Below are 23,429 nucleotides of genomic sequence, written 5' to 3'. Positions count from 1 at the left end.
CTAGTACAAACGCACGCACGCACGCACAAACACACACAAAACAACACAAACACACACACAAAAACACACACATACTCAATCTTGAACGCTACGTGGATCTTGAAACCCCATTTCACCTCTCTTCTTGCACATCTGTGGCTGAAAAACCCATTTGAGATAACTGGTATAAAAACATGTGTGAGATCGAATTCCACGTCCGTGACTGGGTTCTCCATGACCTGCAGTCAGATTAAGACGGACTACTTTCCTGTAATTCATTGTAATTCATCGATAAGGTTCTCGTGCTTCAGTCGAATTAACCCACCTCTGTGTCGAAGCTTTATGGTTTTAGAATGAATAAATATTCTTTCATCTTACCTATTTTGCTTTATTGTCATTATCGCCTTGAAAGTCAAGAGATGTTACAGAAACGTTTTTGTTAATGTGTCACTGCTATCAAGAGAATAGACAAATATGCATTGCTTCGTAAAATTGACCAAATTTAGAGTGTAAGAAACAGATTACTGCATTTGTGCCTGCCATGTATCATTTATCTTATAACTGGTTGTAAGATATATTTAATCTCACGGACACAGCTGTAGTAATCTCTATGTAAGAACTGGAACTAACAGATGTTGCCATGTGTGGCATTCACACTCTCCCTGTTGTAACAAGACGTGTGTAATGAACTGAGCCTTGTTAACGTTCTCTCCAGGTGTTAGGTTTGCGGGCTCAAGATACGATTATCTTATCTCACCTTGGCCCACTTACTGCAGAATTAGTATCTGATTCGTGACTACATTGAATATGTTACAATTTTCCGCAGCGTGTTGACGTCCTATTCATGTTAATTTCCGACTGGGTCCAAATATCGTTGATGGAAACACAACACCATACCCTACTTTTTACGTTTATCGGTCGGTATCTCGCGGAAGATCTATCTGTGTATGTGTGCAGTTTAACACAATGTTTAGTGCACCCGTGAAGATCCGGGGTAGAATAGGTCTTCAGCAACCCATGCTAACGGGATCGGAGCGCCAGGCTCTCCAACTTGGTTGATGCATATCATCGTATCCCAATTGCGTGGATTAATGCTCATGATGTCAGTCACTGAATTGTCTGGTCCAGAGTCGATTATTTAAAGACCGCCGTCATAGAGCTGGAACACTGCTGAGTGCGGCGTTATACAACAAACAAACAAACAAACAATGTTTAATGGCGTGTCATACAAGAGTAAAGTGTAAAGGTAGCGCACCATCATTTATGAAGACCTGTCAGAGCCGAATTTAAAAAAAACACACAAAATAATAATTTTAAACTTTGTATTTGTTTAATGGACAAATGCCACAATTACGAATAGGGCATATATACATGAGTGACGTCATCCAGTATACTGATAACTGGTTCAACCTTGTGTTTCCCTCCACAAAAACGTTCGTGTGACATCTGTGGATTTTCAAGGCGATGATGATGTTGCGGCAAGAAACACAGTATGGTGATACTCTCTCACGGAAGGTTTATTACCGGTTTCGCGTGCACAAATTCGCGTGTACTTGTAACATTATAGCGTTGCAGCGTTAGCGTTAATAGAATATAAAGGTTATATTGTTGAGCAATAAGGATGAGTTTCAGAAAAAAAACTACAAAGAGAAATACACCACTTGCAAAGTATACAACACAAACCTGTCAAAGTATACAATTATTCAAATTCCAAATTGTCTAAGTAAACAATTGCTTAAATCAAATATGTTCTATTTTAGATCGTATCTACATAAAGACATTATAAGGTAAGGAAAACAAACCTTTATCTGTTTTCTGCCGTCCCCTGGAGAGGGTATGTAAAACCACGTCTTTCAAAGTAGATTTATTCTTACCATATCCTTTAACCGTAGAATATATGTTGTTTTAATATGGCTAAAGGTGTTAATAATCGCCAACACCTGAAGGGATGATGTAAATCCAGCTGGGGTCCATGCAGGTAGCAAAAGTACTGTTAGTCCCCATGGCCCCTAGTATGGTGATCTACGTTCAGTTGTTGGAGATCATACCCTGTTTTTATAATGTATTGTTATGTATCGTAATATCAATTTTATGATTCCATACTAGTTTTAATATTTTTCTGTGATAAGTCTTCAAGTTGTTATTTTACTGCCCATCGTTGGCAGGTTTTTTTATACGTTTTCAAAGTATTTATAATCTTAAACCTTTGATAGTCACGATATGGCTGAAATATTGCCGATGTGACTCAAAACTTAACTCGCTCACTCACTCACTGTTTTCTGCCACAACAAACCCCCAAGCCCTGGTCCAAACATAGAGGCCTTCTGCCCAACTCACAACATGTGCTCCTGGTCATGTGATCAGGAGCCAGGATGTAGATTATATAATAAAGTTGCAAAAGATCAAGCAACAACCTGGCTTTGAATCCGGCACCTCAGTATTACTTCAGGCGGAACTTATCGTTCCCAGTGTTTTTATTCATTATACCAAAAACCCGAGTGTTCCTATTCAAAGGATTCAGTTAATAAACCCAGCATACAATGTTACAAACAAGAAATAGAACACTTTATTCCTCGGTTGCCATGTGACGACCAGTGATGAGACCTGATAACCTAATTTTTTTATCAGTGACACACAAAGTAACTTTGACGTGAAGCCAGAATGTATTCCTCACGTTGCATAAAGAGTAACCTGTAATTGGTCATTGTAAAGGGAAATATAAAACGTTTTGCACAGGTCACCTTGTCCCATTTGATAATAATTTTGCAGAATATATAAATACGTATTTCTGTGATCAAGCAAGATTGAAAGGGAAGGAAACATTTGTTTTTGCGAGTCCGCGTATACGCTGATAATAACAATATATACATAATTGTATATCATTTTGAAAATGAAGTTTATATCCTACCTAGACATGTAGATGTTAGACTTAAATATGATGGTAAATATCTTCGTAAAGCCTACACATATACTTTTGTAAACTTACCACAAAATGAACACTTTGATATCATATATTACATTACTTTATTCCTATAACGTATAAACACAATTATTAGGGTCTAAAATACCTCAATCAGATTACAATATTCCATTTTTACCATGTATATGGTTATCAATGATATATTTATATGCACACCTATTCGTGAAAGGACGCATGCATGACATTCAGTAAACTGTCAGTATACTAGCGAATAAATTAGCGAGGAATTTGAGATTCTCTTCATCGGGACATCATAAATATCCAACATCACAGATCAACAGGTCATGCATCGTCACAATCTCGGAATGTGGGGACATTACTAGCAATGGTGATGGATAAAAAAACTCCGTGAAAAGATAATTAAAACCACGTCACGCACACTTATGCCTAGTTAGTACAGTTCAAGCATATTCTACGACTACATAACCAGTTGATCCCGGTTTAGGAATAATGACATGTAGGCATACGTGGACACAACCAGTCGCACATTTAATTGCTTATGAATAGTCATTTTTGGTCCCAAAAATGTAGTTTTAGAATATAATAAGTCCGAATGTGATCTAATTGTGGGTCACATATATGGTCTCTGTATTGCCTATAATCCCCGTCATCATTGTTTTAAATGTGCAACGATTGCTAATATGTTTGTTTAGGATGCCTCTACATTGTGAAGAGAGGTGCATCAAGGATTGTAAAGATCGGGACGCCATGGAGATTGGCGTATGTGTTTAACGACCAGAAGTTGGATACGACCAAAAGTGGGATAAAGCCTACAAAAAGTTATATGTGTCACATACAACTATGTACTTAAAACAGTTACTAAGAGGCACACTCACCACGTGTTGTTAGTATGAACTCCATTTAATAAATTGTGCCAATCGGAGGGGTACTGGGAACACATTCCACGGACATCACAGAGGTGATTAGGGTGTGTTTTAAGTAGGGGCAGACACTCGTGACCCCCCATCCCTTGAGATTAGTTACTAGTTCACGGACCTTCCCTTGATATGCAAACAGAATATGACACGCGCACCTTTAGCCATTCTCAGATACAATGTACACAGATTTCAAATGGTGTTTTTAAGCAGTGAAACTCACCTGCTATGTGATACACGAAACAGGTCTGTCAGGTCATGTAAACACGTGTCGATACTATCTGTCTCCAGCTGTGCTCTCAGGAGATGGACAGAAATGTGTCAGCATGGACGCATACACTCGCTATATTTATTCTTTGTCACGTGACTCCAGTTGATACGTCGCTAACACACGCATGGTATTTTGAGCAATGTTTGGTATCAAGTACCAACTATTTTATCCTCTGTATTATCACCATGTCGATATGGTGCATCGGTGCGGAAAACATAATTACATGACACGAAAATGTGGATTTGTTGGGTTTGGAATCAGTCGGAAATACGTAGTAAATGAACGACTCTCATTTGATGTTTATATACTCGAATGTACTGAACCTGTGTTCGTTAATTTCAGAGATCAATTAGTAAAAGGCTTTCCCCAATGGCAGGTTCAGTTTCACGTTTCTAGTTTATTTGTATAACTTTACATGAATAAGCTATAATTTATTTCGAAATCATCCATGATCACTTAGGAAAAAAACGTTGAATAAAATCTAGTTACTCTTTTTGTCAACATGATATGACATCTTCGCACTCATTCATTAGGTTTAATATATATCGTCTTTAATCTAAAACCGCCTCCGTGGTCTAGTGGTAGAGCGTCCTGCCGGAGAGCAGAAGGTCCGGGGTTCGATCCCCGGCCGTGTCATAACAAAAGACGTTAAAAGATGGTACTTGTTGTTACCCTGTCCAGCGCTCGGCATTAAAGGGCTAAAACAAGGTCTGGTCGGCTCGGAGTCAGTATACTGTGTCTGAGTGGGGTATTCATGTTAAACTGCTGCATGGTATCTCAGTGTGCTAGCACTATAAATTGGCATCAGTCCGGACTTGTACAAGCAGCCACACACAAGTGCATGCACGTCGCTATATAAGTGCAATAATCTTGGACGCGACGTTAAACCCAATTTCACCTCACCTCACCTTAAATCTAAAATACTATAACAGTGCTAAAATCTTTACATTTTTCTTCAAGTTTTTATCAAATTCAAATATATTCTACTACTTTAGGTTTCACAATCTCAAGTGAGTAAACGCTACATAGTTTACAGCACGTGTATCATAATACGTAAGGCTTGGAGATGCACGCTGTCGAAACCAATCAAACGAGCTGGCAGATGCTAATCAGCTAGCGCTATTGAAATTCTAGACCCGATTGTTCAGTTTCTGACACAGCCGACCAGCCTATAAACAGTTAACTAAGCAAAACAGCACATCAAAACCTGCATAATTTGACAAACATGTGGGAAGCCATTGTTATGAATTCCAAACTTGACAGATGGGTAGTGACATGCTTTCAAACGTGGAAAGGAGGTCTCGGGTATAAATGCAGGGGTATCTTCGCATTGAGTCATTCCTGCATTTCGCCTGAGAACCTCTCTGTCTGTTTTTGAAGGTAACTTACTTTTACTTATTACTTAGCCATTTTTGTTAAACTTGCTGTGTAGCAGTGACATTTTGAGGGTATTTTAATGTCTTAACTTTGTTTCTTTGTACATATCTATTTTATAATTATTGGATGTAACATGGTGTTTTATATTTTATGGTTTAATGGTAAAATAAGAATAAAAATAACGTATAAGTCATAAAAAAAGGTTGTTAAAAATATTGATGGTTGGTGGCAGTATTCTAATGTTTGTGGTTTTAAGCGAATTTCAATTAGATTGACATTTGGTTTTGTTTATATATTAGTTCATATGAATTTCATTCATCTGAATGGTTATGACGTCAGAGTTATGTAAGGTATAATGCTGGATCAAGAGTATTGTCTCATTCTGGATCCAGGATGAAAGTTGCTTACCACCTGACCCTAATTCTTAGCTTCTCATTGGCTAATTTAAAAACTAAGATAGTCTTCTTTGCACCAATCTAACCACCTCACAATCACAGCACAGTCAAAGTTAAAGTCCATGTGGTAGTGTAGAAAGTTGCAACAAATGTTCTGATTAGAGTTAAAAATAGTTATTAAACGTCAGCTTTTGTCAGTTGGCTGTGTGTGTATATACTGAGTCAAATTAAAAACTTCACATTTTTAAAAGTAATCCCATATATGATATACAACGGACAAATGTATCAGAGAAGGTAATTTTTAATCATTAATGTCCAAAGAAGGGTTTTAATTAACGGTGGTAACAATAATTTGTTCTAAGCACCTACGGTATTCGGTAATAACATCAACAGTTTAAATCATAAGTCCCAAGCACGAGAATCTGATGGCACACAAGTTCAGTAGCGTGTATGGCCACCATGTGTGTTGACAACTGCCACACAACGCCTCCGCATGGACCTTGTGATGCTTGTGGACACATGATTGGGAAGACGACGCCATTGTTGCTGCAATATGGTGCCAAGATCTTGCAAATTCTGTGGTTGGTTCTGGAGAGTGCGCAGACTTCTGCCAAGAGCATCCCAGACGTGTTCGATGGGATTGAGGTCGGGAGACCTTGACGGCCAGTCCATGACGTTGACTCCCGCATTCTGAAGGAAATTCCTTGTCAAAATTGCTGTGTGGGGTCTGGCATTGTCGTGTTGGAAGATCAAACCGGGTCCATGTGCTGCCTTAACAGGCAGAAGTTCTGGTGCCAGTACCTGGTCGCGGTAAGCAAGAGCGTTGAGGTTGCCACGGATGACAAGAAGCCTGGAACGTGCATTGCCACAGAAAGCACTCCACACCATGACATTTCCGCCTCGAAATCTGTCAACTTCCTGTACACAACACTGGGCGTAACGTTCACGACGGCGCCTCCACACCCTCGCCCTACCATCAGCAAATCGAAGATTAAATCGAAATTCATCACTGAAGAAGACTTGATTCCAATTCCTCTGAGTCCATCGTAAGTGTCGCTGTGCCCACAATTGACGTTGACGTCTGTGTAATTGAGTCAGAATCGGCCCGCAGTATGGCCGTCGTGCTTGAAGGTGAGCAGTTCTCAGACGGTTTCGAACAGTTTGCGCACTCAGTCTACCCCTAAACAGTTCATGTCTGGTTGATGTAGCCGTCAAAAATCGGTTACGAAGGTGACGTAAGACAATCTGACGATCCTCTGCATGTGACGTCACACGTGGTCGACCTGGCCGTGGGCGATCCGCGGTGGTACCAGTTTGCTGTATACGCGTCTGTAAATCATAAACAGTCCGTCGACTACAAACCCATCGTCCTTGCGACTTCAGCTACGGACGTTCCCGTCTGCAACATGCCGATGGCACGTTCACGTTGCACATTTGAAAGGCGTGGCATGACAAATGGCCGTAAAGACTTTTGTTTTCTTGTGTTTTTCTTTTTTTTTGTTAATGACTGCTAACAAGTATGGCAGCAAACACGTGCGGTATTATGGCCACGTGATCAGTTGCACGTGAAAAACCACTTTTGCCACTGTAGTGCTGTGCACACGATTTTGATCGATTCACCTGCACAAAAACGGGTGTTATCTGAAGACAATACGTGGCCATTACTGTTTAAATACACAATAAGGGCCCACAATGATAACTGGTCAAAATGTATAAATTTTAGGATTGTGAAGTTTTTAATTTGGTTCAGTATATATCAAATGGTTTTGTTTGAATTTTGTGAGTGGAGACCCTGAGTGATGGTGAATGCATTGTCACAACGTTGTATGATGGTGTTTGTGAATTACAGGCAATGTATGGTCATCGAGCGTTAATCACCACGTTCAATTCCATGGCTCAATTCCACAAATAGGTAAGGCTTATTAGCATGTTTAAATATAAACTGACGTCCAAAAGAAACTTTACCAACTGAAAATATAAATTTCAGACAAAGTATAATTTTTTTTCGATGAAGTCTATCTAAAACACATAACCTAAATACAACAATAGTGTATGCAGAAAATGTTAATCGCGAAAAAGTGATAAACACGTGCACCACGGACAACTGCAAATGCACGTGCGGGTAAGGGTATAAAACGATTGCAACGGCAAGTCAGACATCCACAGTGATAAAAAAAAACACAAAAGAAATGCCACGACTCACAGTCGAACAGGGGGCACGGGTGGCCCAGTCGTCTAAGGCGCCGCGATTCGCTGTGAAGAGTTGCGTCCCTTAGGCACGCCAGAAACCTATGATTGTGGGTTCGAATCCCGGTTCGCTCCGATTATGTTTCTAGGTTTGTCAGCACCATACCCGTGCTCGTGGGTTTCACCGAAGTGGTAAACGTCTGAGACCTGCATCACTTCGGGCTTTCCTCCCACATTAAGCTGACACGCCGCGATATAACTGGAATATTGTGAAAAAGCGGCGTTAAACCCAACTCACTCACTCACTCACTCACTCACTCACTTACAGTCGAACAACGTGAACGAGCCTTGGGTATGGTACAGATGGGAGCCACCCACGCCCATATTGCACGAACCTTCGGTTGCTCCCGTGTTGCCGTTACCAACTTGATGCAACGTTACAGACAGACAGGGCGGACCGCTGACAGGCCAAGAACAGGCAGACCCAGGGTGACCACGCCCCATGATGACCGGTACTTGCGTACCGTGCACCTCCGAAATCGCTTCCTGACAGTGACGTCATCGGCGACAAATGCCTTAGGTCACAGGGTTAGTCAACAGACGGTGTCCAGGAGACTCAGGGCTCATGGAATTAGGGCTTTTAGACTATACAGAAGACAGTTATGGACAGCGCAACATCGTCGTCTGCGATTGAGATGGGCCCGGACTGTGCGACGGTGGCAACGACGTGACTGGCAGAGGGTTGTCTTCACTGACGAAAGTCGATTCTGTATGTTTAGGGCTGATGGAAGACAACGTGTTTACCGCCGAAGGGGTGAACGAACGGCGGCGCGTTGCGTGCAGGAGGTCGTACCATATGGTGGAGGGAGTGTCATGGTGTGGGGAGAGATCTGTGGGCAGGAGAGGACACCGCTGGTCATCGTTGACGGAAACCTGACAGCTCAGCGTTACATTGATAACATTCTTCGTCCAGTTGTCCTACCATTTCTCCATCAGCAGCCACTCGGTGTCATGTATCAGCATGACAACGCTAGAGCCCATACAGCCAGAATTGTCACTAACTTCCTCGCAGCCAACAATGTCAACGCCCTGCCGTGGCCTGCACGCTCACCCGACATGTCCCCCATAGAACACCTCTGGGACTTGATGGATCGTCGTGTTCGACAACGACCACACTCTCCAGCCAACCGGCAAGAACTGATCTTGGCCCTCCAAGAAGAATGGCGTCAAATCCCACGTGACCTCATCAGACGACTGACTTTTACTGTGCGTCGAAGAGTTTTTGCGTGTATTGAGGCATCTGGTGGTCACACACGCTACTAATGACTTGTTGTTGAACGTGAGCAATTGTTTATGTACTCTGCCTATTGTCCATGACTCTGAAATATCGAGTTTTGTACCACACCCATCTTTGGGGGGCTCTGACGTCATTCTCGGTCGCGGTATGATTGTCATTTTCAGTGTTGATTATGTTGATATATTGATCTTCTCAATACACTTTACTTCAAGCAAGTATGTTTTGTTGTTTTTGAGCAAGAGTGATTTCAAACTCTGGTAAAGTTTATTTTGGACGTCAGTTTATTTTATCTTCATGTACACTTTTTGTGTAACCTTTGAGGGTTACGACATGCTTATTTAAATGTACGTCATCTTACTTGTGGAATGATGTGTATGTTAGGTATATGTGTAAATATTGTTTTAATTTTGAGTGTTTGGGCAAAAAAATGTATTTGGTGGGAAATTGTCTCCCTTGGCGTGATAACATATGTCATGACTAATTGATAAATTTGTAACAATTTACAATGTGTTATAAGATACCATAGTATCAATATATTCTTTATATAAGCTACTTGTGATAGGTATGTATAACTGATGTAATTTATGGCCGTTATTATTCTGTTGTAATTGTTTCAGAGCCATTTTAACATTTATACATCTCTAAATCTGAAAAAAACCGATCCCCACAGCGAGTCATGTTTGACCCTTGGCGTTTAACCAGCTGTAACAGCTGTTATGTTACTCTAACTTTGTTACTCTGCTGGTACAATGAACTTATGATACAGTTAATAAAAAAGTACGTTTCGAAATCTACGATTTGTCAGCTATATGTTAATTTCGTGTACTTCAACTAGACATCAAATACTGTACTTAATAACAGAGAATATTAGAACGAGTTGGCGACTATATGTTAATTTCGTGTAGTTCAACTAGACATTAAATACTATACTGAATAATAGAGAATAATAGAGAGTCCCGGATAAGATACTAGCGTTAGTATTCCAGTAGTTTAAGTATCAATCTAACATATTACGCCATTTTCGTCATGGAAGTCGTAGATGCTTATTAAACACTATGTTCAACGTGTATAACGTTTTCTGTATCAAGTGACTTGGTATTATCTGCATTTATTTTTTTTGTTTGTATTTTCACGGGAAACATTTCATGTTTCAATATAATGAGTAGCATAGCATCGGCTACTAAATGTATTTAACCAGTCTGTGACCGTATGTCAAGAATACAATACACGAAAATCACTGCAAAAAAAATCCATATATTCAAGCTTGTATATGCTTTGGAAAGATGATATATCCAAAGCATATACAAGTTTGGAATGATGAGTTATACAAAAATATACGAGTTTGTATATATGACATATACAAAAATATACAATTTTCTATATATGATGTATCCAAAATTGTTTTTCTTTTGTATATATCAGAAAAGGGAGATAATTGTTATGTATTCGTGTATAATTATTGTATATGTGCAAAATGAAGAGTTTTAAGTTGAGCACTGTGTTGCTTTGTAAATGTTGGTAAAGGGGGATATTGCTATGTATTATTCTATAATTGTTTTGTATGTGCAAAAAGCCGATCAAAATTATTAGCAAGTTACAAATAAAACTGATATAGTGGCGTGTAACATTACTGGAATGTTTAATTAGTACTCCTCACTGTTAGCGGGAGTCCTTTCTCTCCTTGCAATGATATTGACGGGTAAGCGATTGAGGCGTCTGGTACTTTTCCTGGCGCGGTGCTTATAAGTAATTATGACATGGTGTATATTGTTTAGGGTGTTACAAAATGAAACATATCTATTTCTTTTGAGTGATTGAGTGATTGTTGTTTAACGCCGCACCAACAATCGTCTAGCTATTCGCATCGATTCTTCCCAAGAATTATGGCTCACATTTAACCGTCCCGTTATTTTGCAGATTGTTCTCTTCATTGGTGAAATGGCACACACCTAAATCCTTCACTTTCCCCAACATTGTTAAATATGTATGCAAACTGATCAACCTGTCTTTATGATATTTGATAAGAACGTGATTTTATGGAATGTGTCAAGGCTACCATAGTGCTTTACTAAGACGCGTTTGCGAGCATGTGCACGTGCATTTATATTTGTGTACGCGAGGTGCTCATGTATATTTGTATATGCGAGGTGCTCGTGTGATATATTCTACTATAATCCATGGGGTATGGGAGGGGAAGGGGGAATGGGGTGATCTGTACAAGATGTTAATGTATTCATACTTCTCACGATCTCCAGATAAGCTGCGTATTTATAAAATACGCAAACTGCATTTGTAAATCACCATAAACCTTTTGAGTTGCTTGCGTACACAAATTATATAATCCAATATGCGTAATAACCTAATGTAGCTTTTCAGCTCGCGCACACAGATGTTTTTACATATCTTTTCTTACGGACTGAATGCAGGCATCGTGTACACACGAATTCCACTGTAGTGAATATTGCACAACTGTGCAACATCTTGCTTATTGTAACTTGTATCACTGTAACGAAATTATGTAACACATCAACACATGTTGAGTAGAAGTTACAATTATTTTAAACAGAACCACTCGTAGGTTTGCAATTAAGGATTGACTGTGTATTGTTTTCGGTTCAAACTGTATGAATCCGTGTAGCGGATTCTTACAAAAGTTTGCACATCCGTTTTTCGATACATATCTCAATGAACCGAAAAGAAATACACAGTCAATGCTTGTAATTAAATTCGACAACGTAAAACATGTTTTATCTACAATAGTTTAACCAAAAACAGTTGTATATATCAAAACAGACACAAATGACGAGATTGAAAAACATGCCAGGTGTATGAATACATACTGTGGCGTGACATGAATCAGGTGGTCGTTTAATTTATGCACATAACTTGACACGCCTACACGGTCAGTAGCCAATAAACGGAGGGTAGGATCAAAACAATGTTCATTGGACCTGTCAATCAAGGCAAGAGAGGAGAAGAACTGCAACAGTCAGACTGTAACGAACCGGAAGAAATGTGTCCGGGAGAAGGCGGCTGTTTCAAATGACATGGTCTGCAAAATAACGGTACGGTAAAATGTGAGCCATAATTCTTGGGAACAATCCACGCAAATAGCTAGACGATTGTTGATGCGGCGTTAAACAATAATCACTCAATCACTCAAAAGAAATAGATATGTTCCCAGAAAACGGGAAAACACAGTTTGAAAAATGCTAGTTAGAAATTAAACCCGAAGACATGAAAGTTGTGGAACCGAAGCAAGTGGGGATAAAAAAAAAACAGGCGAGCGAGCCTGCACGTTTGCTGTTTCATTCCTTCTCGGCCTTCGGTTTCAAAGGGTACTTTGGACAATGAATATGCATGAATGTCGCTAAATGTCCTGTGCATGACGATACACGTAAGCAGAAAGGGAATTCCCTCGACGGTAATATACGGATTCCCCGACATTCCGCAGTAATAAAAGTAGTCCGCCTCGGTGGGCATGGCTTAAGTTTTTACATTCATTGGGAAAGGAATGCAAAAACATGTGAAGAATTTAGCTAATCGGAATGCAGGAATTTCAATGAACACAGCGAAAATTTAATAATTATCCTATAGACGGGACGAGAGTAATAATACACTGAATACCGCAACATACTATCGATACCCAATGTGAATTATAACATGTGAGTGAACGCTCAATGGCTCAGTCATTTATCGGAAGCCCTGGTCTCCAACACTCCCACTCAATTGTCAAAAGAACTGGCAACCTAGTGAAGGGAAGCGATTAAATTGATGACCTAATGGGAACGTTTCAGCTTGCATAATAGTGTTTTATTTAACCAGAACCATCACAGAAAGGTTAATAAACCTTGATGGCAAAGGTTTAAGTATAAGTGAAATTATAGTTAACCCAATATTTAAAATGGTGGAAACGTATCATCATTTTATTTTAGTACCGATAATATGAGCATAAACTATTCAAATACATACCTTTGATATCCGGAATGATACATAACTTTCTAAGGCTTGAAAACATTTGAAAATTATATATTTACAAATGTTTCCCAACCTAAGGAAACGTTCATATTTCAAACCCTAGTACACTTAGAAAGGACTGGGAAAGCTCAGCACCTATTACAATAAAAAGGAATGCATGCGAATACTCTATGATCAAGTATTTACTGGGGTATCAACTTTTTATTTAATGCCTTGGAAATGTCAGAAAAGCCGATCAGAGCATTCAGGACAATGGTGCCTGTGCATACAACAATACACGGTGATCATATGTCTCAAAGTTGAAGTTCCATATCAAATAAAAGCCCAAAGTTAATTCATATCGGATAACACAACATAAAGCCGGTCACAGCATTCATTTCGTATTGTATTTGCGTTTGTTTCAATGGTGTAAAATCCGGCTTTTAGAAACTTGTAATGTGTTTCAAGATAGAGAGCAAAGCAATATATGTATATTAAATACTAATCACAAATAATCAAGTCATTGTGATCCTCACGAGTTATGCAGATTCGCGTATCATTCAGTTATGTGTTAGAAATATTACATTGACAATTATCTGGTCATATCCATTTTATTTAATAACAGTAACTCCAACGTATGTTTCTTGACGTCCCCTGAGGCGGTCGGGTAGCCTGGTGGCTCGTCCCGCCGAAGACTGGGGTTCGATTCCCGAATTGGGTATAATGTATGGAGCCCATTTCTGGTGTCCCCCGTCGTGATATTGCTGGAATATTGCTAACAGCGACGTAAAACCATACTCACTCACTCACTTGACATCCCCTACTGTGTGAAATTCGATGCTGAGTGAAAAGCTGATTTAAAGGGCATGTCATTCTTTGTACTAATACAGTTAATCTATAAATTCCAAAAAGATATTTACTCTGGTAAAGGAATTCTCAACTGAGCCGCAAGCAGTATATGCCCCAAACAGCGATGGAACATTGTTCAGCGACATTTGGGTAAGCGATTTATGCCGCACTGAGAATATGGGTAAGCTAGGGTGCACCGACATCGGCAGATCGACAGATTTGGCGTTGGCAGCAAAATAATGTAGGCAAATTTCTCTCACACAGGTAGAATATACCTAGTGCCAGGCAACTGAACGACCCAACGCTATTGTGATGAAACTCTTCAGCCGCATGTTGTTTCCATCAAGTTATCCTTCAACACGACAATTTTGCTACATTTGCTATAATTTTGCTATAATTTTGCCATAATTTTGCTATAATTTTGCTATAATTTGCTAAGCAATTGCATAAGCAGCTGGTTGATCGGATTTTAATACGAGTTTACAGTGCTTCGTTGCTGCTAACAGTTTTCTGACTTTATCTCGTTCGAGCTTGGTATAAATAACATCATTTTCGCGTAGACATTCCTCGAATGAATCTCGATCTTTGCAATGTAACAGGGCAACCCATTTGGTCTGCTCTCTGAGATCTTTCAGGACAGAGTTGTATTTTTGAGTAAGTACCCAAACGCTATGCTGAGTATGCCGTCCGGAGAATGCTAAATACGAAAGCTTATCTTTCTTTTTGGTGAGTTCTTTACTCGCACTGCAGTCGTCTATTACGAAAAGGGTTGATTCTCCTTTGTATTTTTCGTATCATACAGTCTTGTAAACGATCGCCCGGATCAACTCTGTGTACCCCGTCGTCATTCATTACCCAATCTCTCGATAGGTATGTTTTATTAACGCTTATAGTCGGGCACAGAATAATAATATGATCGAAAACGTCCCTATAATGACTTTCTAAAATATCTAGAATAAAAGCTGTTTTTCCACAACCCGTTTGCCCGCATATGATAGCGCAGTGTGGTTCTTTAGGTAAAAGATTATCAATAGATTGCTTGCACGAATCGTCCATTCTGTATTTTAAGTTGCGCTTCCATAATCACGTACAAATATATGTTTAATTTACCAGCTGATTCATGGAGCTTCGTTATCTGTATGGTGACACCCTCGCTAGCATTTTCTATTCTCCTCCCACTGCCGTGTAGTTGGCCATCGTCCGTTGTTCGCATGTCGAGCCATAGCGCGTACTTCGTGGTGAGGTATTCACCCATCGATACACCCCCGAGAGACAGATCTTTCGCGACCGCGTTAACTTCTGGGCTTCGTTTTATAGAAGGGAGTGTTTTAATCTCATCCCATTGTTGATACGCTAGCATTCCTTGACTATATAGTTGATTAGGAACGCCCTCGATAGTCAATTCTACGTTTGTAATTTTGGGATTGTAGAACTTCTCGGTATTTCTTTTAAATGCATCGGAGGGGTCCTCGAACAACATTAAAATACCCTTCAACCATCTCGTGGGGACGTTTAGATTGATATTCCACGTTGTATCTTTTTTTTTCCTCGTGATCTTTCGGTGTCGAAGCACGCGATCGTACAAAATGGCTAAACTTCCTGTATACTGGTTACGAATTTGTCTGGCTAATTCAGGATCTGTTATCATATGGTACTCCAGCGAGATATTGTCAATGGAATAGCTAGCATCTTCAGCAGCTCTGATTACTCTACTGTAGTCATTAAAAGTGAGTTCGTATTCTAACCTATCTCCTAGGGATCCTTTACGACGGTATTATCACCATTTTCAGCACCTAAACGCAGTTTCAATGTGTTCCGATTACAAATACCTTGGTATTGTAAGTTTTCGCGTTCTTTATCTGTTCTCCAGAGATCCATGTAACAATAGTATACAGCGCTATCGTCGATACTCAAAACCTCATTACCGCTCATTTTAATCGCGATTTTCTTAACGATAGCACGACCTATGTTCTGAACAGGCTCCCTGTTAACATCGGCAGAAGTCAAACTAATCGTAAATGCTAGTCGGACAGTTCCCGGAACTAACACATCGTGTGCGCCGAGATTAGGAAAGCGAACCAGAAGCGTTTGATTCTGATCGTTTGTACTCGGGTTATTGGTTATAGTTACAGACTGACGAATTGCTTTGACCCCTAATGGATCTATAAGTCTACGTTGTGGGTTTAACTTGCGTCCGTATTGCGAAGACATTGTTATATTGAAATTATGTATTAACCTTATGTTTAATATAAAAATGGATGATTTTAATCTAGATGATTTTGATTACCCTAGTACAATTGAAGAGGGTACTGATGAAACCAGCTTTGTTGGCATGAATCTTAACGATGAACTTTTACAATCAACCGTCAATAATTATTACGATACCTTTAAAGAAACCCGAATTGGTCATGACTATTCAAAGTTTGAATTAGATAGTAAAGGAATATTGCGACTGCGTGGCGCTCCGGATATTGATCTTATGAATTCTCGTACTCGTAAGCCCCTAGCCTTGCCTACGATAGCCGCTAATTATAAACACGGTATCAGCACTGTTTGTGATGAATTAAGTTTTGTGGACTACTCACGACGAGAAAAACTTTCCGCGAAGACTACTAAGGTTCTTAGGACTGTGCGTGATGAACTCGGTAACAAAGATAATTTGGAAGAAAGCTCGAAGGTGGCATCGTACGGTCTCGGAGAAATCTTGGATACCTACTACGATAATTCCACGGTCTCAGAGTTCAGTATTAGGGAATTACGAGGTCTTGACAAGGCAATGCAAACAATGCGGGGAGAACTCATCAATAATATAGCCAAGCTATCCGAACTCGACAAGCATATAGCTTATGAGAAAACAAAACTTGAACAGGCGGGTGATGAATTCAGTAGACGTCGCGTTGCAGAAAGATTGCGTAACCTAGAAGACGAAAGATCGGCCCGCCTCGAGGCTGCTTCGAGTAATAGAAAGGCACTTCATTCACAAATCAGTCGAATTCGAGAATCTATCGATCCAGTCCTCAACGATGACACTACACTGGCCGATAAAATTAAAACATTGTTCAGAGAACAGGGGATAACCATTGCCAGTATTTTAACCACGTTGGGATTTATTATATCGACTTTGACTCTCTCGTTAACCGGTGGCAGTGGACCACCCACACCCCCTAGTGATGGGGGTGGTATAAATGTGGATAAAAAAGCATTTAAAAGCATTAGGTTCAGCACTGGGAAAGCTCGCTTGGAAAGCCGCGTCTGCACTTCCTGGTATAATAGGGAGTATAGTTTTCTGGCTCTTGAATTTATTAGCTAAGACCACCACTAGGGCTTAGTCAAAACTTGTGGGCACTGATCGTAGCAATTGCAGGGCTGTTGTACGTATCCGCTAAAGACTATTTACCCAAATCAGTTCGCTAAGAACTATTTAACCAAATAATGAGTAAACCAGCCGCGACTCCACCTACTACAAGCGCTGTTTTTTCATCGATATGTTGTTGATTTTTAGCCGCAATATGCGGTGGTACTTGTGGTTGTGCGTAAGTAGATGTGTTAGTAGATATTTGTGGCTTGACTATTCCCGTTTCGCCTGTGTTTGTTTGCGTTATTAATTCGGTGTTAATATCTGAATTTATACCTGTTTTTTGTTGATCGGTAGCAATAACAATTTTATTATTATAGCCTATCACTTGACCGATCTTAAGTTCCATATTACTCGGAGACATATATAGTCCCGGCGCATAAACGTAGTCCACTTTGGATTGTGCGTACTGTAATACATCTTGATAACGCTTTATAGAAGATGGTATGTCAACTGGTGAATTAATAGCATCCTCCACGTTTGCAACAAACTGTTTTTGTGCATCGAGCGCCGTCCCAGAACCAATAATGGACGTTCGTGTTTGCGATTGTGCACCAAGAATTGCCCATACATAAGTTCTTATTGATTCATTAACTCTTACAACTCCTGGGTTAGTAAAATTATTTTCTGTTTTATCATTAAGAAATTCATTCCAAGCATTTCCAGGTGGTTGCTCAACCTTTTGGACGGTGAAAGCAACACCACCCTTAAAGTTCATACGATCATCTCTCCACTCGTTACTTGAGAGAGCAAAGCTCGGAAGAAGCTGACCTCTTTTCAGTAAATCATCGCTGACTTCTTTAACAGAGTGTGCACCAGCGTACAGAATACCTAGACCATGGTTAACTCCACTCAGACGCCAATCTGTACTCGTAGAAATATTAAATTCCTGGCAAATACGTTAGAATGACCACCTATTGTACGGATTATTTGATGCATTCCATGCTCGATCCTGCGGTAATGGGGCACTAATTTCTTTAAGTATACGTCTAATCTGATAATACACGTGAAATGATAAAACAGACTTATTTAGTTCAATTCCTGGGGCATAAAGAGATACACCACATCCTGTTGTGGCACACCATATGGCAAAGTTTAACTGATTCTGCCAAAATTGCATCGGATTGTGGTACCAATCGTGCACCATTTTATCGCTAGTTGCGGTGAACCTGTATTTTTCAAAGATATTAGGGAATTCAACAACAAAATTAGCACCAGAGGCACTTACTAAAATCGACTGATTAGTAATATAAGTTGATTTCATATATAAGTTATGATATAGTATCATTGTATATTTAATATGTATGTTAAACTCCCGGGAATAATAAATGGTCAGTCTATTCAACTGCTTCATACTATCGATAACTCGGATGGACAACTTGAAGTCGCCCTATGCGATGTAACGTATTACCCGCGGTGGACCAATATAAATGCTGCAAGAGATAATAATGAGATATTTATATTAGGTGAAAACAATGTTATTGACAAATACATTATTATACCTGATGGGTATTACAGCGTATGCTCACTCAATGATGAAATTTTTAAGCCTAATGGAATTAGTCTCACACAAAATGAGTCGAATTGGATGTTGATTTTGAACGCTGGAGAAAAGGGTGTAAAGCTTTCATGGAAATTAGGAATTACACTTGGATGGGGAGGAGAACTAACATTAATCGAGACATCAACACAGGGAGATAAATTACCCGATTTAGTTCCCTATAAAGAGTTGTGCATCCATCTTGATCAGATCAGTACAACTGATAATATTCAACTCGAAAGTCCTTCAACTCTACTCAGAGCTGTTCCAGTCAAAGATGAAAAATATAATAGCGGTTGAACGGAATCTTTCTCATCAATATAAAAAATTAAAGCGTGGTATTATTTCAGACCTCAAAATTTCTGTATTAGATGTAAAACATCAACCTGTCCATACAGGATACTTAAGTGTAACACTCCATAATATAAATAATGGTTGATTCATCAGGCCCTGGAACACTCAGACAATGTAATACAATTGCGCTTTCCGATCTCCGATCTCGGAGACACAGAAGGATTCGGTAAACCCGGTACCGATGGCAAGTTATACGCTTTACACTTACAAGATAATGTATACAAGTGGAAAGAAGTTACATTCACAGGTAATCTAGGAGATTTAAGCGATGTTGACGTTAGTAGACTCCATAAAAACACTTCGTACAATCTTATTCTCAACGGTGATAATAAATTGACTATGGTCGAAGCAAACATCGAGTGGCTACTGAATATCGTCATTACCCCACCGTATGTGACCGCGGTTTATATCCCATCCAAACGAAACAGTGTGTTAGTCACCCCCCTGCCAGAAAACCCAGGTCATATGTTATATAGTCGTCCGGTTTAAGTTGTATATAACGTATGAATCCCTTCTCAGATTACTTTATCTCATTTCTATATGACGTGCTATTTTACTTCTCTGTGTTTTTCTTGTTTTCTCTTCGGTGTGAGGTTATACTGTATCATTTTTACTATTTTGATGGTTGTGGTCAATCAGTTTCGGTGTGTCTTTTTAACAAGTTGTTCTTCATTAAGATTCACGGCCAGCCCGATTGTAACAATTACATGTACACTTTGCTTTGACGATGCCGGTTGATGTTATTCAATACAGGCTGGGGTGGGTTTTTTTAAAAATCTATTCTACATGCTTATCATTTCGGGAAGATGATACACATTTCTCTATATTTTGGGTTACTTTGCTTATCTAATTTCCGATTATCATTCTTAGTTTTACTTTTTCTCTTCGGCTGCGGTGATATCCATCCGAATCCAGGACCTTTGCATAGTCCAGATTTAAAGATTATATATCTAAACGTACGCAGTCTTAAAGACAAAGTAGATTTTATCAGTGCTGAATTAGATAGTTATGATGTTGTATGTTTAACAGAAACCTGCTTGCACCATGATATTCTAGCCACTGATATTACACTGATACCATTTTCAAATCGTAGCCTGTATTAAGGAATATATTTTACATCTTAAATCAGAGTATAACGGACAGCCTGAGCTGGAGGCGCGCGTGGATATGTTGACAGTTTTTACGTAGTTAGTGGTAAAACCGAATGTTTGCGAGGATTAATAAGATTTCTGAATTCTGTTACAACAGTAACCGTACATGTATTTGTTACATTAAGTCATTTCATTCAAATTTGTTTGGTATGATTATGTCTTATAATTATTTTAGGATGGAAGGTACAGTTACCAAATAAAATATGCTGAAATATCAATTCATTATGACCATATTTCATAATCTATTTTTTAAAGTAACCCTCCTTACATTAAAGATAACTATTTAAAGAATATAGTACTGAAAGACATTGCAACAAACCGAATAATCAGGGGGGAGACTTTATACTGAGGGGGGCGCGAAACATATCCGCCCGGGGGAGATTTTATTTCAGAACAGATTCTCCGGGGGAGAATCTGTACCGGTATAAACTCTCCGGGGGGAGAATTTGTACGGGGGAGAGTTTATACCGGGACACCGGCAGTAAAAAATGTTAGTTTAAATTTGGTTACTGAATTCAATGATATTAAACAGAACTTGAGTGCAATACCTAATATTTCTACGCTTATTATTGAAGTTTTGTTTGGAGATGCACCGGAAAATGCCTTCAAAATATTACCAGGTCTATTGATTAAATGGCTAAAGAAACACCAACGTCAACGTTGCAGTATTATTCATATTGGAGCATCACCCGTTACAACCCTTGAGGGGGTCCAAATTATTAAAAGTGGTAGTATTTCTCTTACTAAGATATTCATGCCGTATAATATTCATTTGATAAGGTTGATGTATACTCTCAAAACATTTAAGCAAGACCAATTAAAGACTATTATATGACCGTAATATACATTATGAGTTTATATCCGGCGCTCGATGAGGCATTTGAAAAGATGGATACTGTTGATGGATTTCGATTACATCAAATAAGCGACATAAAACATTGAATAGAAAAGGAGAGGGAGTTTAGACTTGGATTGTATAAAAAGCATCGCAGAGCCGTGAATGCTCTCGACGGAGTTGACACTGCACTTGTGACAGCTGGCATTATCAACTATAATCGCCGTGCCTATCGTACTTGGCATGGAAATAGCGGCCGGAGTCTCAGGACTGGCAGGAATAGCGATAAAATTCATTTCTCGTAAGTTGCAAAAGAAAGCATTAAAACACGATAATATTCGGATACTCGCCGAAGCAAAGTTGAACAGCGTTGAGGATCATATTTCAACAGCAATGGCTGATTGTAAGATATCCGAGGATGAGTTTTGTTTAGTGTTGTCGGAACTCACCAAATACAATGTAATGAAGCAGGAGATTCGATCCAGAGGTATTAGCGAAGACGAGAAAAAAAAGTTCATAGAACAGGGGAGACAACAAGCGCGTCAATTATTCCGTGCCAAAAGCAAAGAACTGGTTGGAGATTAAAAATAGATTGCTTACTATCATTAGATCACATTGAGAAGAATGCTTATAGGCCGTGGGCTAGGTATGACCCACGAGCACCCCCCACACATCCAAACCCCACTTAATTTTTTTAAAGCCCATAAACATACTAAACATGATTTTGAATGTTAACAAGAAAAAAGTTGGGACGAACTTGTTGTTACAGCCTTTCAAAGTATGGTACCCTATATCGCGTTTTCGCCCGGTTTTGCCGTATATCACTTTGGGGTATGATTACGTTTTGGGTTGTCATCTCACTAGTGATCCACTGATCGTCAAGTGTGATATACCACTGGAATTCATATATAAATACCTCTCCAATGAGGTATCAATAATTGGTATTGAGTGAATATGGACCAACCCATGGCAAATCGAACGTCATACATCCCGACGAAACTAAATTCTTCTCGCAGAAACCTTTAATCCGGTATATGTTCTAGGTACGTGTGCCTGATTCCACTATAATCTTCTAACACATGTTCCAGTACATCTCTTGAAGTACGTACTTAACATGTGATGTTACCAGGTGAAAATCTTTTGCACAATTTGGAACAAATTTACTCTTATAATGTCAGAGTAGGATACCTAATATTGCATTCTCGGCTTAGCTACATCGGAACAACGCTTGGATGTATGCTCAGGATTTCGCTTGTCATCTTGTGTGTTATTCACCGACCTTGATGTGTTATATGCTATAGGAAACCATATATAAACACCATAATTTGATGTAGGCTGATTATTGATCTACTTTTGGACAATCGTATAGAATACTTCTTGACAAATCTGATATCACTCACTTTTGTATGCATATAAGAGGTTCACAGCATAATGCTCGAGTCGATTTCAGAATTTTGAATGAAATGGACCTTTGTGTAACATATACAAGATGGCAACCATACAGCTGTGCAAAAAAACTGATCATAATGTAAATGTTATTTATTTCAGCAAATATACAAATCAATTTCTTGGACGCAGGCTTGATATTTTGACAAATTTTGCCATTTCAAGTTGAGTTTCAGATGTTTTAGTACAGCTACTAGTTAAGGTGAATTTGCTGGGGGCACCACCGAAGGTAAAAGACGAATTCACTTACTAACATTTAATTCATACATCACTTAGCTACTTAAGTTTCCAGTTTACAGAAATTGTCAAAATGCAAAACGTCCGAATCGTATATTAATGGCTTGAATTGAACAGGGACCATGCATTCACAGAAATAAATTATATTCCAATTACATACTTAAGATTCCCTTACAGAATACCCAAGTTAATATATAGGGAAATGTCCCACCTTATAACAATGTCATCACCATGGTTATGTGTCTTTTGAGGTTGAACTGTTGTGACTGAGACCAACATCTTATACAACCGGGAACAACTCGAAGACAGCTTTGACATCTCAACCAAAACGGAAACGTATCCCC

General features: G+C 39.3%; 1 protein-coding gene across 4 annotated transcripts in view; it reads right to left on the bottom strand.

Annotated features, from left to right (window-relative positions):
• The window catches only part of LOC124131799 (xanthine dehydrogenase/oxidase-like), a 65,816-nt gene that overhangs the window by 34,733 nt on the left and 7,654 nt on the right, over nucleotides 1-23,429 (bottom strand). The window contains exon 1 of one of the 4 annotated variants that reach the window (XM_048403624.1): nucleotides 4,058-4,143. The exons of the other annotated variants lie outside the window; for them this stretch is intronic. The gene's annotated coding sequence lies outside the window, so the exon portion shown is untranslated. Of the gene's footprint in view, nucleotides 1-4,057; nucleotides 4,144-23,429 lie in introns of those variants that run through there. 4 annotated transcript variants of the gene reach the window in all.

Source organism: Haliotis rufescens, unplaced genomic scaffold (genome assembly GCF_023055435.1).
Source record: "Haliotis rufescens isolate VD_foot unplaced genomic scaffold, xgHalRufe1.0.p SCAF_3, whole genome shotgun sequence".
Lineage (NCBI taxonomy): Eukaryota > Metazoa > Mollusca > Gastropoda > Lepetellida > Haliotidae > Haliotis > Haliotis rufescens.
Note: the sequence above shows the minus strand (reverse complement) of the source record. Positions and strands in the feature narration are given on the sequence as shown.